This window comes from Biomphalaria glabrata, chromosome 8 (assembly GCF_947242115.1).
Source record: "Biomphalaria glabrata chromosome 8, xgBioGlab47.1, whole genome shotgun sequence".
NCBI classification, from domain to species: Eukaryota; Metazoa; Mollusca; class Gastropoda; family Planorbidae; genus Biomphalaria; species Biomphalaria glabrata.
Window position 1 is genome coordinate 5,104,521 of NC_074718.1, and position 15,841 is coordinate 5,120,361.

At 37.3% G+C, this 15,841-nt stretch overlaps 4 non-coding genes across 4 annotated transcripts; all 4 read left to right on the forward strand.

Moving 5' to 3' along the window:
* Nucleotides 1–416: 416 nt before the first annotated feature.
* Trnal-uag (transfer RNA leucine (anticodon UAG)) lies at nt 417–498 on the forward strand. Its single transcript has one exon. It is a non-coding gene; the product is annotated as a tRNA-Leu (tRNA).
* Nucleotides 499–2,391: 1,893 nt separating this feature from the next.
* Nucleotides 2,392–2,473, forward strand: Trnal-uag (transfer RNA leucine (anticodon UAG)). Its single transcript has one exon. It is a non-coding gene; the product is annotated as a tRNA-Leu (tRNA).
* A 7,399-nt stretch (nt 2,474–9,872) lies between these two features.
* Nucleotides 9,873–9,954, forward strand: Trnal-uag (transfer RNA leucine (anticodon UAG)). Its single transcript has one exon. It is a non-coding gene; the product is annotated as a tRNA-Leu (tRNA).
* Nucleotides 9,955–11,847: 1,893 nt separating this feature from the next.
* Nucleotides 11,848–11,929, forward strand: Trnal-uag (transfer RNA leucine (anticodon UAG)). The gene has a single exon. It is a non-coding gene; the product is annotated as a tRNA-Leu (tRNA).
* The last annotated feature ends 3,912 nt before the right edge of the window (nt 11,930–15,841 follow it).

Below are 15,841 nucleotides of genomic sequence, written 5' to 3' on the forward strand. Positions count from 1 at the left end.
GCAATTATTGCTTTCCTTTTTTTTTTTTTTTTACAAAAGTGCATTTTTTTTACATTATGGTGCCATCTCCAAGGGCTCATTAAAAAAAAGACCCCAATTTGTTATAAGTAAGTCAAGGGTCCAATTGCAAGGAATTCCTTTGCGCCATGGTTGCTACGTCACAGGCTGTGGGACACTAATCGTCGTGGACCCGAGTTCATTGAACCCCTTTGCACCATGGATGCTATGCGGCCTAAGCCACTGATTCGCTGTCAAATGGTCCACCAGATATTTGGATTTACAGATAAATAGACTATCCGGCCAAAAAAATGTCTCATGCGACATTTGGTTATCAGACACTTGTTTCGCATACATAGTGGTGTTAAAAAAAATGTTACAAATACATTGGGTCGTTTTTAAACATTATTAGTCAGTGAGGTAGCGTGGCCGAGTGGTCTAAGGCGCTGGTTTTAGGCACCAGTCTCTTCGGAGGCGTGGGTTCGAATCCCATCGCTGCCATGATTTTTTTTATTTTTATTTTCCAATAAAATTTCTAAAATAAATTTAGAACTGTTTTTTTTTTTGTAATGTCAAAAGTTCACAATCACACAATCATTTGGTATCCAATTGTGAATCTAGTTAGACTCAATCATACTCAATGACATGGACTTACATATTTGTGTGTGTGTATCTGTTATTTATAGAACTTACGTAAGTGAGTGTAGAATAGAGTTTGAACAGAAGAAGGTAAAGAGGAACCATGTGTGTTTATCATAGGCATAAATAAGTATAGACTGGCCGATTAAAGAGTTTTATGAAACGAAAATTTGTGACTTGCAATTTTGTGTACTTTATTATATAGCATTTATGAGCAGTATAAAAGTTAAGTATTCATATCTATTTCAACCACAAACCTATATATTTGTAAATAAGGAGGCAGTGTAGTTTTGTTTAATCTCTAAGAATGAAGATCATGCAATTTTTCAGAATTCGGAAATCCGAATACAATAGATATACATGTTTTCAAGTTACATGAAGTTACTTCCTTCGGCCAGTCTATATTTATTTATGTCTATGGTGTTTATTATATTGGGTTTTTTTTTATCTTATCTTATCTTATATAATACAGACGTTACTTCAAAAAAGAAGATGATTACGTCCTACGCGTCATGCATTTAGTCATGCATATTAACCAATGACTTAAATTTTTTATGTTGCCAACTACAACAACTAGGTCAAAAAACAGAGATGCTTAGAAAATGTGATTCTCTAGTGCTAAATAAAAATATATATATATTAATTTAAAAAAAAAAAAAAAAACTTTTGAAAACAAAAATCTTATATTGAGTGTATCAATTAGTTAGGATCAGTCATGTAATTAAATTTTTGATAGATAGAGTTCTAGACTAACAATAATAAATCTATGCAATTAGAAATATTTGTTTGTTCTCGACCTGAGATTGAAAGCGGTGTGAGTCACTCAAGGAACTTTTTATGTTGTGTCTATTTATGTGAATGTTTCTGTCGTGTTGTTTTTATTTCATTAAGGAGTCCTTTCAATGATCAGACTAGATTCAAATCGGCATATCCACGCCAGACGTTGAAAAAAAAAATCTGGCCCATCCGTTTCATCTTTGGTCGTTGAGCTGGCCACATGACACCCTCGTGAACAGTGGGCCACAGAAACATCATCTGTCCTTTAGACGGAATGGTCTGAGAGAGGGACTGTACTTTCATGTTTCGTCTTGGAAAGTGGGAAAGGGGGGGGGGGTGAAGGATGATGTTACGACCAAAAGTTGTAATGTCGTTGCAAACGGGGAGTCCAAAGTACTTTCATTACTTAGTACGTATGGTAGGCGCTGACTGCAGAGCTAGAAAAGAGGATCCTAGCAACAGAATTGAGATGCTACAGAAGGATCCTAGGTACCACACTCAAAGACCGCATCACAAACCAAGAGATTAGAGACAGGGTTACTGCAGTGATTGGACCCACTAACTATCTTTAAAAAAGAAAACTAAAACTCTATGGCCATAGTATAAGGCCTTCGGGGGCTCGCAAAGACCTTCCTTCAGGGAACAGTACCAGAAAAAAAGAAGAAGCAGACAACATAAAAGAATGGACGGGCCTGCCATTGAATGAGATTTTATCCAAAGCAAAAGACAGAGAGGATTGACAAATCTTGCGTGGTGCCCCAACGGTCTAAAAGACAAAAGGAATAGGCGAGGTGAGAGGCGCTTTGAATTGTCGTGACGATGGTCCAGGATTCAAATTCTGCCCCGTAGCAGTCCCCTTCCGTCCTGCAGTAGGTTCGGGCCATGAGGAAATAATCTCCATGTCTGAAGGAACAACAGAGTGTTATTTAAAAAAAAACTCATTGCTCATTGAAAATGTCACACATATTCCTATAGCTAGGTAGCGTGGCCGAGTGGTCTAAGGCGCTGGTTTTAGGCACCAGTCTCTTCGGAGGCGTGGGTTCAAATCCCACCGCTGCCAGGTAAACTTTTTAATTTTATTTTTTTAATAAAAGAACTTTTTGAAATAGATTTAAAGTCTTCAAAGGTCTAGTTGTGTCATATAGAACCAGAACATAACAGTTAGTGAGAAAGGTCTAGTTGTGCCATATAGAACCAGAACATAACAGTTAGTGAGAAAGATCTAGTTGTGCCATATAGAACCAGAACATAACAGTTAGTGAGAAAGATCTAGTTGTGCCATATAGAACCAGAACATAACAGTTAGTGAGAAAGATCTAGTTGTTTCATATAGAACCAGAACATAACAGTTAGTGAGAAAGATCTAGTTGTTTCATATAGAACCAGAACATAACAGTTAGTGAGAAAGATCTAATTGTGCCATGTAGAACCAGGATATGACAATTAGTGTAAAAGACCTTGTGCCATATTGAACCAGAACGTGACAGTTATTGTGAAAGAAATAGATATAGCTGTGCTATATAGAACCAGAACACCACATTCAAAGTGAAAGACATAGACATAGATCTAGTTCTATAAGTAGTGTCTTTTCGTTGATAAAGATTATACGTCCTAGTTCAAATCTCTTGCTGGACGGCACAGGATGGAAGCATGTAGGGTTCGAACACGGAAGAATCGTCACGACAATCCGAAGTGCATTCAACTCGATCAGGAAGGCATAGTTTTGCATCTATTAGAACCAAAGCTGACAGTCAGTTTGAAAGAAATAGATCTAGAATGTTTAAATGGCGGGTTCACTATTTTAAACAAATGTGGTGGGATGACTCAGTATCCATGACAACCAAAAGAGAACATAAACGATAGGGGGCGCTAGTGAATGACAGCAGGGACTGTACTCTTGATAACAGGTTCGTCTGATGACATTGGCAACGCAAGAATTGTGTCACACATCTCTCTCCGTGTGATGTTTGCCTTGTGTGACAAGTATGTGACATGAAGAGCTGTCAACAGAACAAAGGGCAAAAATAGTTTTCAGAAAGGGGAGAAAACTTTTACAGTGACTTCAGTGTGATCTAGGTTTCTGTCATTCTGCTATTGTGTTGACTTCAGGTCTACTTTGAAACTTAGCTGCGTATAGATCTAAAGCTAATCGAGCAGATGGAGCTTGTCAGCCTTTAAAGTAAAAGTCAATTCCATGTTGGTTACTCTAATTTCAATCCTCCGCTGCCTTCAGTAGTCAAGCTCGACGACAAAGTCTGCACCCCAACTAGGTTTTAGTGCCTTCAATTTTAGCGTTTTCTCCGACAGCTCCTGCAACTGAGATGTTACTGAATGTATTAAATAGCCATGTAGTCGTACGGGGAGACTCTGGTAGGGCTACCAGACAAAAGAAGGACATTTTAAGGACATGTCCTCCTTTTTGCGGTCATTTCCTCCGTCCGGAAGGCATCGGCATAGAGTGTTAAAATGTCCAGCTTTCACTATGTTGATTCGGATGCAACGTTTTTAGACAGACATTTAGATGGATGTAACACTTGGAGACAGACATTTAGACGGGTGTAACACTTGGAGACAGACATTTAGACGAATGTAACGCTTTTAGACAGACATTTAGATGGATGTAACGTTTTTAGACAGACATTTAGATGGATGTAACGCTTGGAAAAGGAGAAAATCTTAATACTAGGCCTTCTTTGGTTTAAAAGCATCTGATGGGTTTGTCCATGCAGGCAAAGGTTTGACATGAAAAGGTTTACTTGTGCAGCGTAGGAACCATGGCGTAATAGGGCTCATCTCTGTCGGGTCCACCAACTATAAGAGCCCCACGGTGACCACTGAAAGAAAGAAAAAACGATTTTAAAAAAAGTTGACTCTAAGAATTTTAATGCTACAAATTTTTATAAAATTTTATATTTGCTACTTTTATAGCATTTGTCGTTATTAAAATCTTAATTTTATTTTTGGGATAAATATAAGATATAATCCAGTTCTATAATTACTCTAGCATGAAGAATGTAAAGAGCGGTTACTCCAATCATAAATAGGCCTACAGTAAATTCTCTCCTAGTAACATGTTAGATTTTTAATATAATATTAATTTAAATAATAAATTATAAAAATAGTAACGTAATCAAAGTAGGCTACTAGATACAAACTATACCAATGTTGTTTGTTTGTTTGTTGTTTTTTTTTCAACATAATTATTTATTTATGATCAATATTAGGATATATGGCAACTAGTTAAGATACATGAAAAAAATATTTAAATAAGAATGCACCTTACAAATTGTTTTTTCGAGTCTTCCTAAAAACGTACACACGAGGATCAAATTAGAGCTAGCTAGATCTAGATATTAAATCTAGATCCAAATCTGTTTAGTTATTAGTTATACTACAAGTTATAGAGCTATAGATCTAGGTCTAGTCAATCTAGAAATCTAGACTTTCATTAATTTAATAGATCCATTATATGAGCTGTACTTCTTGATATCATATGTTCTTCTTCAACTCATGCCAGCACTGGCAGCAGCCATGGTGGAATGGTGCCATGGAATGGTCGTAACTTTTAATTTAAAGTCTTAAGCCTATCACAGAGTTGCAGATATCTACTTGGTAGTCTACACCTCAAAGGAGCTTAGGGAAGTGATGGCAGTTGCGGGGCATGAACCAGACGGCCATGCAGAGACCACAACGAGGCGACCAAACAGTCCTTCGTGCATACCACATAACCAGGTCCAGAATGTCAGTTTTCTTTAAGGGCAGCTGACAATAAGAATTGTCTATGCATGCACTACAGATGCTGTTCAATATCTTTTCACGAGGAAGCCTGCTCAAAAAGATTGCCCCATTTTTCTTTAGGGGAAGTTGACATTAATCTTTTAGGTCAATAATAACCTATGCATGCAGTACAGATGCTGTTCATCATCTTTTCATAAGCAAACCTGCTCAAGAAGCTGCTGCATGGAAGTCAAAATATGAATTATTGCCACCAGTCTTGAAGTCAGCTTGTAAAGAATGCTAAGAATCGAATGAAAATGCTGTCTTGATATCTTGTTTGTGCTGTTATATTTGTCTTTTGTGTTAGTTAATTATTCCATGAAAAAAAATGGGGGTCAGGGATATCTGATATTGTGTTGATTGTTCTGGTGTAGAGGATACTTGTATCATTTTTCTGTCTCTAGTGGGTTCAATGGTTAGGATGGTTAGGTAGTAGGCCCTATGTCTTTGATATTAAATAATATTTCTATTACTATTATTATATTTTTAGGTTTATCACTTTTCAATTGTTTATGATTTAATAGTTGTGAATTATGAGAACTTACAAATAAAAAAAAATAAAAAAAAAGCCCACAAAAGAGGCGAGATGGCACATAAAAGAGGCACATAAAGCCCAAAAAAAAGAGGCGAAGAAAAGAGGCCTAAGGCCCAAGGATTCCTATGATGATAAAGCTAAAATTGAATAGTGCAAATTCTGAGGTTTCCTTTTAAAAAATTAAAAAATACAAAGACAGTTTGTGTGGAAACTGGAAACACAAACTTAAAATCGGCCCCCGAAGTGGTCCACCCAGGCAGGCTTCAATAATTTCAGAAAGAACATCCAAATGAAATTATATCAAAGACAAATGAGAGATAAGAATGGAGAAAGAAGGTTGACAGATCTTGTGTAGTGCCCCAACGGTCCAGCAGATCAAAGGATAGGTGAAAGTAAATGTAAAGTTAGAACCTGGCCTAATTAGTTCCCCTTGTGGTCTATAGGGCAGATGATGTAAAGTTCATCTGTTTTTTGTGGCCTACGGTTAACGAGGGTGTCATGTAACCAGCACAACGACCAACTGCCTTTACTTTTCCCCAACTAATGTCAGGTACCCATAAGAGCTGGGTGGACTCAGAGGCGCCCAAAGATTCCAAAGTTGAAAATCCCAGTCTTCAACCGGGACCCCCGGTTCGGAAGCCAAGCGCTTTACCGCTCAGCCACCGCGCCTCACATTTATGCAAACGGTTTTAGATTTTTTGTCAAAATTTTTTTTTTTTTTTTTTTTTTTTTACATTTGTATTGCTATGTTAAGTAAGTTCTGTTATACTAACTACTACATTTACACAAAAAAATGTTTACTTTTTTTAAAGAGAAAAAATCTATTTAGTATGCATATAAGTTAGACATAATTTAAAACAACAATTAATAAGTACTTTTTCATATTATCGCGTGAACTGCATCTATGCAGCAATATAATAAAACACGGAACTAAAGGATTTTTTTTTATACGAAATGTCTTTTTTGCTCTTGAGGAATAAGAGATTGTCCCTTTACAAAACAATTGTATATTCATTATAAGACATTAGTTAGGCCAGGTTCACATCTAACTTCACATTCACTTTCACCTATCCTTTGGTCTGTTGACCGCTGGGGCACAGCACAAGATCCGTCAACCTTTTTTCTTCATTCTTCTCTGTCTTTTTTCTTTGATAGAATTTCATTCTGATATTCTTTAAGAGAATATTGAAACCTGCCATTTTACCTGCCTGGGTGGGCTATTTCGGGGCCGATTTTGAGTTTGTGTCTCCACAAAAACTGTGTTTGTAACCTTGTTTTACAATAGTTTGCAGTCCAATTGCTGTAGTAGTCCCGTTTCTCTTCGTTTGTGATGCGGTCTTTAAATTTGATGCCTAGGATCCTTCTGTAGCATCTGAATTCCATTGCTAGGATCCTTCTGTAGCATCTGAATTCCATTGCTAGGATCCTTCTGTAGCATCTGAATTCCATTGCTAGGATCCTTCTGTAGCATCTGAATTCCATTGCTAGGATCCTTCTGTAGCATCTGAATTCCATTGCTAGGATCCTTCTGTAGCATCTGAATTCCATTGCTAGGATCCTTTTGTAGCATCTGAATTCCATTGCTAGGATCCATCTGTAGCATCTGAATTCCATTGCTAGAATCCTTCTGTAGCATCTAAATTCCATTGCTAGGGTCTTCATCTCTAGTTCTGCAGTCAGCGTCCAAGATTCGCAAGCATATAAGAATGTGGCCATGACCAGGGAGCGCATCTGTCTGATCTTGGTGTCGATGGCTACGGAATATAAGCATCTAGAATTCTAAATCTACATAAATCTTTGAGTCAGTGATAAAAGATCTTGAATTTGTTTGCGTGAACGTTGAGACTGTTGGAAGTAGCTTGAGCCATTGTTTCGCACCACGAGCATATGGAGAGTTCTAAAAGACCTTGACGCGGTGGCTGAGCGGTAAAGCGCTTAGCTTCCAAACCGGGGATCCCGGGTTTGAATTTTGGTGAAGACTGGGATTTTAATTCTGGGATCTTTGGACGCCTGAGTCCACCCAGCTCTAATGGGTACCTGACATTAGTTGGAGAAAAGTACAGGCGGTTGGTCGTTGTGCTGGCCACATGACCCCCTCGTTAAGCGTGGGCCACAGAAACATGTTTTTACATCATCTGCCCTATAGATCACAAGATCCTTAAAGTTAGACTTTACTTTTTTTCTCTAATGAGTACATCACTGATATCTGTGAAGCGAAAATGAAGATGCAAAAATTTTTTTTTCACAATTATTGTTTAAATCAAACTATCGATGCAATTGTTTCTTATTGTGACGATATACATTTGAGGCTGTATGTGATGCTATATTTAGACAATGATGTCCTGATGGTACGATGAGATTGTGTTGATCAGACGATGCGTTTGTAGTGGATGCATGTGTAAATCAGATGTTCTTGACGTATTTCTAACGTTACTTTATTATACTACGTGCATGAGTACCTTGTAGGATGTGTTACAATCGCGAGCTCTTGGCGCATGCTAATCCGTCACAAGAATGAATACATAGGTACCAGCAGGAACAAAGACTAAATGACCAAGTTGACTCAAGATGATTAAATAACTTTTAATACAGAATGGGCCACAGTCTAGTCCGTCACTAACAGCAATGTTTACCCCTCAAGAGTCTAGCAGTAACTGATTTCTAAAAGTCTATTCTAATCTCTAACCCAAAGTCTATGTCGTCACTATAAAATGTATGTTCACAGTCGATCTAACAAAGTGCGCAACTAAAACTGACTAAACTAGCTAGCTAACACGTTTCAGGTGTTATAATTTTGTATAGATATCTCCTTTTAAACAGCTACTGAACACTCAAACAATATCGGGATACCGGAAATACAAATGTAAACCATAAATTAAAAAAAAAAACTGAAATTATGTAACAATGAATAAAAGGCTGTAATTCTGGAACTAGAAATCACTTTAATAATATACACACTGTACAATATAATTTATTTTAAGCAAATTTACTGTCGTCGTTTAAGCTCCCAACAGAATATATCAGTCCTTTAAATACTTTTTACTATTACCAAGCCTCTCTGCATTTGGAACCAACCAATCAGCTCTCTCGACCGCTGAGTTTCTCCACCGCTCCTTTTATGGTCTGGAATTAACTTGCCGTGATGCAAATATTCAACCAATGAAAGCATTAATAATTTTTTTATTCTAAACGGACTTGCGCGTTTCCGTTCCTTGAAACTCGTCAACAGCATATAACCATGACCTTGCGCTGCAGAAATACAATCTAAAAATAAACTTAATGCAACATTTGACAGTCTGCTACATCAACATAAGGATTTCGCTACTGCCCAGTTCAGGTGAAAAACATTTTTTAAAAATCATATAATGTCATCATGCTTCTAGTTTCATCTTATATTGATGATATAAGGGTCTGTAATCTATAAGATAAGATAAGATAAGAATATTCTTCTGAAATGCAGTATTCCAAAGAAACCTTTAATACAGACGAGAGGCGCTGTGGCTGAGTGATAAAGCGTTTGGGTTCTGAGCCTAGTTGTCTCGGTTTCGTATCCTGGTTATGACTGGGATTTTTAATTTCGGGATCATTAGGGCATCCACCCAAGGCAGCTGAAATTAGATGGAGGAAGTTGGTCGTTGTGCTAGCAACGTGACACCCTCGTGAACACAAAATTAGATACAAAAATAGATACCTTTATAACATCTGCCCATAGATAGCAAGGTCTGAAAGGAGCAATTATTGCTTTCCTTTTTTTTTTTTTTTTACAAAAGTGCATTTTTTTTACATTATGGTGCCATCTCCAAGGGCTCATTAAAAAAAAGACCCCAATTTGTTATAAGTAAGTCAAGGGTCCAATTGCAAGGAATTCCTTTGCGCCATGGTTGCTACGTCACAGGCTGTGGGACACTAATCGTCGTGGACCCGAGTTCATTGAACCCCTTTGCACCATGGATGCTATGCGGCCTAAGCCACTGATTCGCTGTCAAATGGTCCACCAGATATTTGGATTTACAGATAAATAGACTATCCGGCCAAAAAAATGTCTCATGCGACATTTGGTTATCAGACACTTGTTTCGCATACATAGTGGTGTTAAAAAAAATGTTACAAATACATTGGGTCGTTTTTAAACATTATTAGTCAGTGAGGTAGCGTGGCCGAGTGGTCTAAGGCGCTGGTTTTAGGCACCAGTCTCTTCGGAGGCGTGGGTTCGAATCCCATCGCTGCCATGATTTTTTTTATTTTTATTTTCCAATAAAATTTCTAAAATAAATTTAGAACTGTTTTTTTTTTTGTAATGTCAAAAGTTCACAATCACACAATCATTTGGTATCCAATTGTGAATCTAGTTAGACTCAATCATACTCAATGACATGGACTTACATATTTGTGTGTGTGTATCTGTTATTTATAGAACTTACGTAAGTGAGTGTAGAATAGAGTTTGAACAGAAGAAGGTAAAGAGGAACCATGTGTGTTTATCATAGGCATAAATAAGTATAGACTGGCCGATTAAAGAGTTTTATGAAACGAAAATTTGTGACTTGCAATTTTGTGTACTTTATTATATAGCATTTATGAGCAGTATAAAAGTTAAGTATTCATATCTATTTCAACCACAAACCTATATATTTGTAAATAAGGAGGCAGTGTAGTTTTGTTTAATCTCTAAGAATGAAGATCATGCAATTTTTCAGAATTCGGAAATCCGAATACAATAGATATACATGTTTTCAAGTTACATGAAGTTACTTCCTTCGGCCAGTCTATATTTATTTATGTCTATGGTGTTTATTATATTGGGTTTTTTTTTATCTTATCTTATCTTATATAATACAGACGTTACTTCAAAAAAGAAGATGATTACGTCCTACGCGTCATGCATTTAGTCATGCATATTAACCAATGACTTAAATTTTTTATGTTGCCAACTACAACAACTAGGTCAAAAAACAGAGATGCTTAGAAAATGTGATTCTCTAGTGCTAAATAAAAATATATATATATTAATTTAAAAAAAAAAAAAAAAACTTTTGAAAACAAAAATCTTATATTGAGTGTATCAATTAGTTAGGATCAGTCATGTAATTAAATTTTTGATAGATAGAGTTCTAGACTAACAATAATAAATCTATGCAATTAGAAATATTTGTTTGTTCTCGACCTGAGATTGAAAGCGGTGTGAGTCACTCAAGGAACTTTTTATGTTGTGTCTATTTATGTGAATGTTTCTGTCGTGTTGTTTTTATTTCATTAAGGAGTCCTTTCAATGATCAGACTAGATTCAAATCGGCATATCCACGCCAGACGTTGAAAAAAAAAATCTGGCCCATCCGTTTCATCTTTGGTCGTTGAGCTGGCCACATGACACCCTCGTGAACAGTGGGCCACAGAAACATCATCTGTCCTTTAGACGGAATGGTCTGAGAGAGGGACTGTACTTTCATGTTTCGTCTTGGAAAGTGGGAAAGGGGGGGGGGGTGAAGGATGATGTTACGACCAAAAGTTGTAATGTCGTTGCAAACGGGGAGTCCAAAGTACTTTCATTACTTAGTACGTATGGTAGGCGCTGACTGCAGAGCTAGAAAAGAGGATCCTAGCAACAGAATTGAGATGCTACAGAAGGATCCTAGGTACCACACTCAAAGACCGCATCACAAACCAAGAGATTAGAGACAGGGTTACTGCAGTGATTGGACCCACTAACTATCTTTAAAAAAGAAAACTAAAACTCTATGGCCATAGTATAAGGCCTTCGGGGGCTCGCAAAGACCTTCCTTCAGGGAACAGTACCAGAAAAAAAGAAGAAGCAGACAACATAAAAGAATGGACGGGCCTGCCATTGAATGAGATTTTATCCAAAGCAAAAGACAGAGAGGATTGACAAATCTTGCGTGGTGCCCCAACGGTCTAAAAGACAAAAGGAATAGGCGAGGTGAGAGGCGCTTTGAATTGTCGTGACGATGGTCCAGGATTCAAATTCTGCCCCGTAGCAGTCCCCTTCCGTCCTGCAGTAGGTTCGGGCCATGAGGAAATAATCTCCATGTCTGAAGGAACAACAGAGTGTTATTTAAAAAAAAACTCATTGCTCATTGAAAATGTCACACATATTCCTATAGCTAGGTAGCGTGGCCGAGTGGTCTAAGGCGCTGGTTTTAGGCACCAGTCTCTTCGGAGGCGTGGGTTCAAATCCCACCGCTGCCAGGTAAACTTTTTAATTTTATTTTTTTAATAAAAGAACTTTTTGAAATAGATTTAAAGTCTTCAAAGGTCTAGTTGTGTCATATAGAACCAGAACATAACAGTTAGTGAGAAAGGTCTAGTTGTGCCATATAGAACCAGAACATAACAGTTAGTGAGAAAGATCTAGTTGTGCCATATAGAACCAGAACATAACAGTTAGTGAGAAAGATCTAGTTGTGCCATATAGAACCAGAACATAACAGTTAGTGAGAAAGATCTAGTTGTTTCATATAGAACCAGAACATAACAGTTAGTGAGAAAGATCTAGTTGTTTCATATAGAACCAGAACATAACAGTTAGTGAGAAAGATCTAATTGTGCCATGTAGAACCAGGATATGACAATTAGTGTAAAAGACCTTGTGCCATATTGAACCAGAACGTGACAGTTATTGTGAAAGAAATAGATATAGCTGTGCTATATAGAACCAGAACACCACATTCAAAGTGAAAGACATAGACATAGATCTAGTTCTATAAGTAGTGTCTTTTCGTTGATAAAGATTATACGTCCTAGTTCAAATCTCTTGCTGGACGGCACAGGATGGAAGCATGTAGGGTTCGAACACGGAAGAATCGTCACGACAATCCGAAGTGCATTCAACTCGATCAGGAAGGCATAGTTTTGCATCTATTAGAACCAAAGCTGACAGTCAGTTTGAAAGAAATAGATCTAGAATGTTTAAATGGCGGGTTCACTATTTTAAACAAATGTGGTGGGATGACTCAGTATCCATGACAACCAAAAGAGAACATAAACGATAGGGGGCGCTAGTGAATGACAGCAGGGACTGTACTCTTGATAACAGGTTCGTCTGATGACATTGGCAACGCAAGAATTGTGTCACACATCTCTCTCCGTGTGATGTTTGCCTTGTGTGACAAGTATGTGACATGAAGAGCTGTCAACAGAACAAAGGGCAAAAATAGTTTTCAGAAAGGGGAGAAAACTTTTACAGTGACTTCAGTGTGATCTAGGTTTCTGTCATTCTGCTATTGTGTTGACTTCAGGTCTACTTTGAAACTTAGCTGCGTATAGATCTAAAGCTAATCGAGCAGATGGAGCTTGTCAGCCTTTAAAGTAAAAGTCAATTCCATGTTGGTTACTCTAATTTCAATCCTCCGCTGCCTTCAGTAGTCAAGCTCGACGACAAAGTCTGCACCCCAACTAGGTTTTAGTGCCTTCAATTTTAGCGTTTTCTCCGACAGCTCCTGCAACTGAGATGTTACTGAATGTATTAAATAGCCATGTAGTCGTACGGGGAGACTCTGGTAGGGCTACCAGACAAAAGAAGGACATTTTAAGGACATGTCCTCCTTTTTGCGGTCATTTCCTCCGTCCGGAAGGCATCGGCATAGAGTGTTAAAATGTCCAGCTTTCACTATGTTGATTCGGATGCAACGTTTTTAGACAGACATTTAGATGGATGTAACACTTGGAGACAGACATTTAGACGGGTGTAACACTTGGAGACAGACATTTAGACGAATGTAACGCTTTTAGACAGACATTTAGATGGATGTAACGTTTTTAGACAGACATTTAGATGGATGTAACGCTTGGAAAAGGAGAAAATCTTAATACTAGGCCTTCTTTGGTTTAAAAGCATCTGATGGGTTTGTCCATGCAGGCAAAGGTTTGACATGAAAAGGTTTACTTGTGCAGCGTAGGAACCATGGCGTAATAGGGCTCATCTCTGTCGGGTCCACCAACTATAAGAGCCCCACGGTGACCACTGAAAGAAAGAAAAAACGATTTTAAAAAAAGTTGACTCTAAGAATTTTAATGCTACAAATTTTTATAAAATTTTATATTTGCTACTTTTATAGCATTTGTCGTTATTAAAATCTTAATTTTATTTTTGGGATAAATATAAGATATAATCCAGTTCTATAATTACTCTAGCATGAAGAATGTAAAGAGCGGTTACTCCAATCATAAATAGGCCTACAGTAAATTCTCTCCTAGTAACATGTTAGATTTTTAATATAATATTAATTTAAATAATAAATTATAAAAATAGTAACGTAATCAAAGTAGGCTACTAGATACAAACTATACCAATGTTGTTTGTTTGTTTGTTGTTTTTTTTTCAACATAATTATTTATTTATGATCAATATTAGGATATATGGCAACTAGTTAAGATACATGAAAAAAATATTTAAATAAGAATGCACCTTACAAATTGTTTTTTCGAGTCTTCTTAAAAACGTACACACGAGGATCAAATTAGAGCTAGCTAGATCTAGATATTAAATCTAGATCCAAATCTGTTTAGTTATTAGTTATACTACAAGTTATAGAGCTATAGATCTAGGTCTAGTCAATCTAGAAATCTAGACTTTCATTAATTTAATAGATCCATTATATGAGCTGTACTTCTTGATATCATATGTTCTTCTTCAACTCATGCCAGCACTGGCAGCAGCCATGGTGGAATGGTGCCATGGAATGGTCGTAACTTTTAATTTAAAGTCTTAAGCCTATCACAGAGTTGCAGATATCTACTTGGTAGTCTACACCTCAAAGGAGCTTAGGGAAGTGATGGCAGTTGCGGGGCATGAACCAGACGGCCATGCAGAGACCACAACGAGGCGACCAAACAGTCCTTCGTGCATACCACATAACCAGGTCCAGAATGTCAGTTTTCTTTAAGGGCAGCTGACAATAAGAATTGTCTATGCATGCACTACAGATGCTGTTCAATATCTTTTCACGAGGAAGCCTGCTCAAAAAGATTGCCCCATTTTTCTTTAGGGGAAGTTGACATTAATCTTTTAGGTCAATAATAACCTATGCATGCAGTACAGATGCTGTTCATCATCTTTTCATAAGCAAACCTGCTCAAGAAGCTGCTGCATGGAAGTCAAAATATGAATTATTGCCACCAGTCTTGAAGTCAGCTTGTAAAGAATGCTAAGAATCGAATGAAAATGCTGTCTTGATATCTTGTTTGTGCTGTTATATTTGTCTTTTGTGTTAGTTAATTATTCCATGAAAAAAAATGGGGGTCAGGGATATCTGATATTGTGTTGATTGTTCTGGTGTAGAGGATACTTGTATCATTTTTCTGTCTCTAGTGGGTTCAATGGTTAGGATGGTTAGGTAGTAGGCCCTATGTCTTTGATATTAAATAATATTTCTATTACTATTATTATATTTTTAGGTTTATCACTTTTCAATTGTTTATGATTTAATAGTTGTGAATTATGAGAACTTACAAATAAAAAAAAATAAAAAAAAAGCCCACAAAAGAGGCGAGATGGCACATAAAAGAGGCACATAAAGCCCAAAAAAAAGAGGCGAAGAAAAGAGGCCTAAGGCCCAAGGATTCCTATGATGATAAAGCTAAAATTGAATAGTGCAAATTCTGAGGTTTCCTTTTAAAAAATTAAAAAATACAAAGACAGTTTGTGTGGAAACTGGAAACACAAACTTAAAATCGGCCCCCGAAGTGGTCCACCCAGGCAGGCTTCAATAATTTCAGAAAGAACATCCAAATGAAATTATATCAAAGACAAATGAGAGATAAGAATGGAGAAAGAAGGTTGACAGATCTTGTGTAGTGCCCCAACGGTCCAGCAGATCAAAGGATAGGTGAAAGTAAATGTAAAGTTAGAACCTGGCCTAATTAGTTCCCCTTGTGGTCTATAGGGCAGATGATGTAAAGTTCATCTGTTTTTTGTGGCCTACGGTTAACGAGGGTGTCATGTAACCAGCACAACGACCAACTGCCTTTACTTTTCCCCAACTAATGTCAGGTACCCATAAGAGCTGGGTGGACTCAGAGGCGCCCAAAGATTCCAAAGTTGAAAATCCCAGTCTTCAACCGGGACCCCCGGTTCGGAAGCCAAGCGCTTTACCGCTCAGC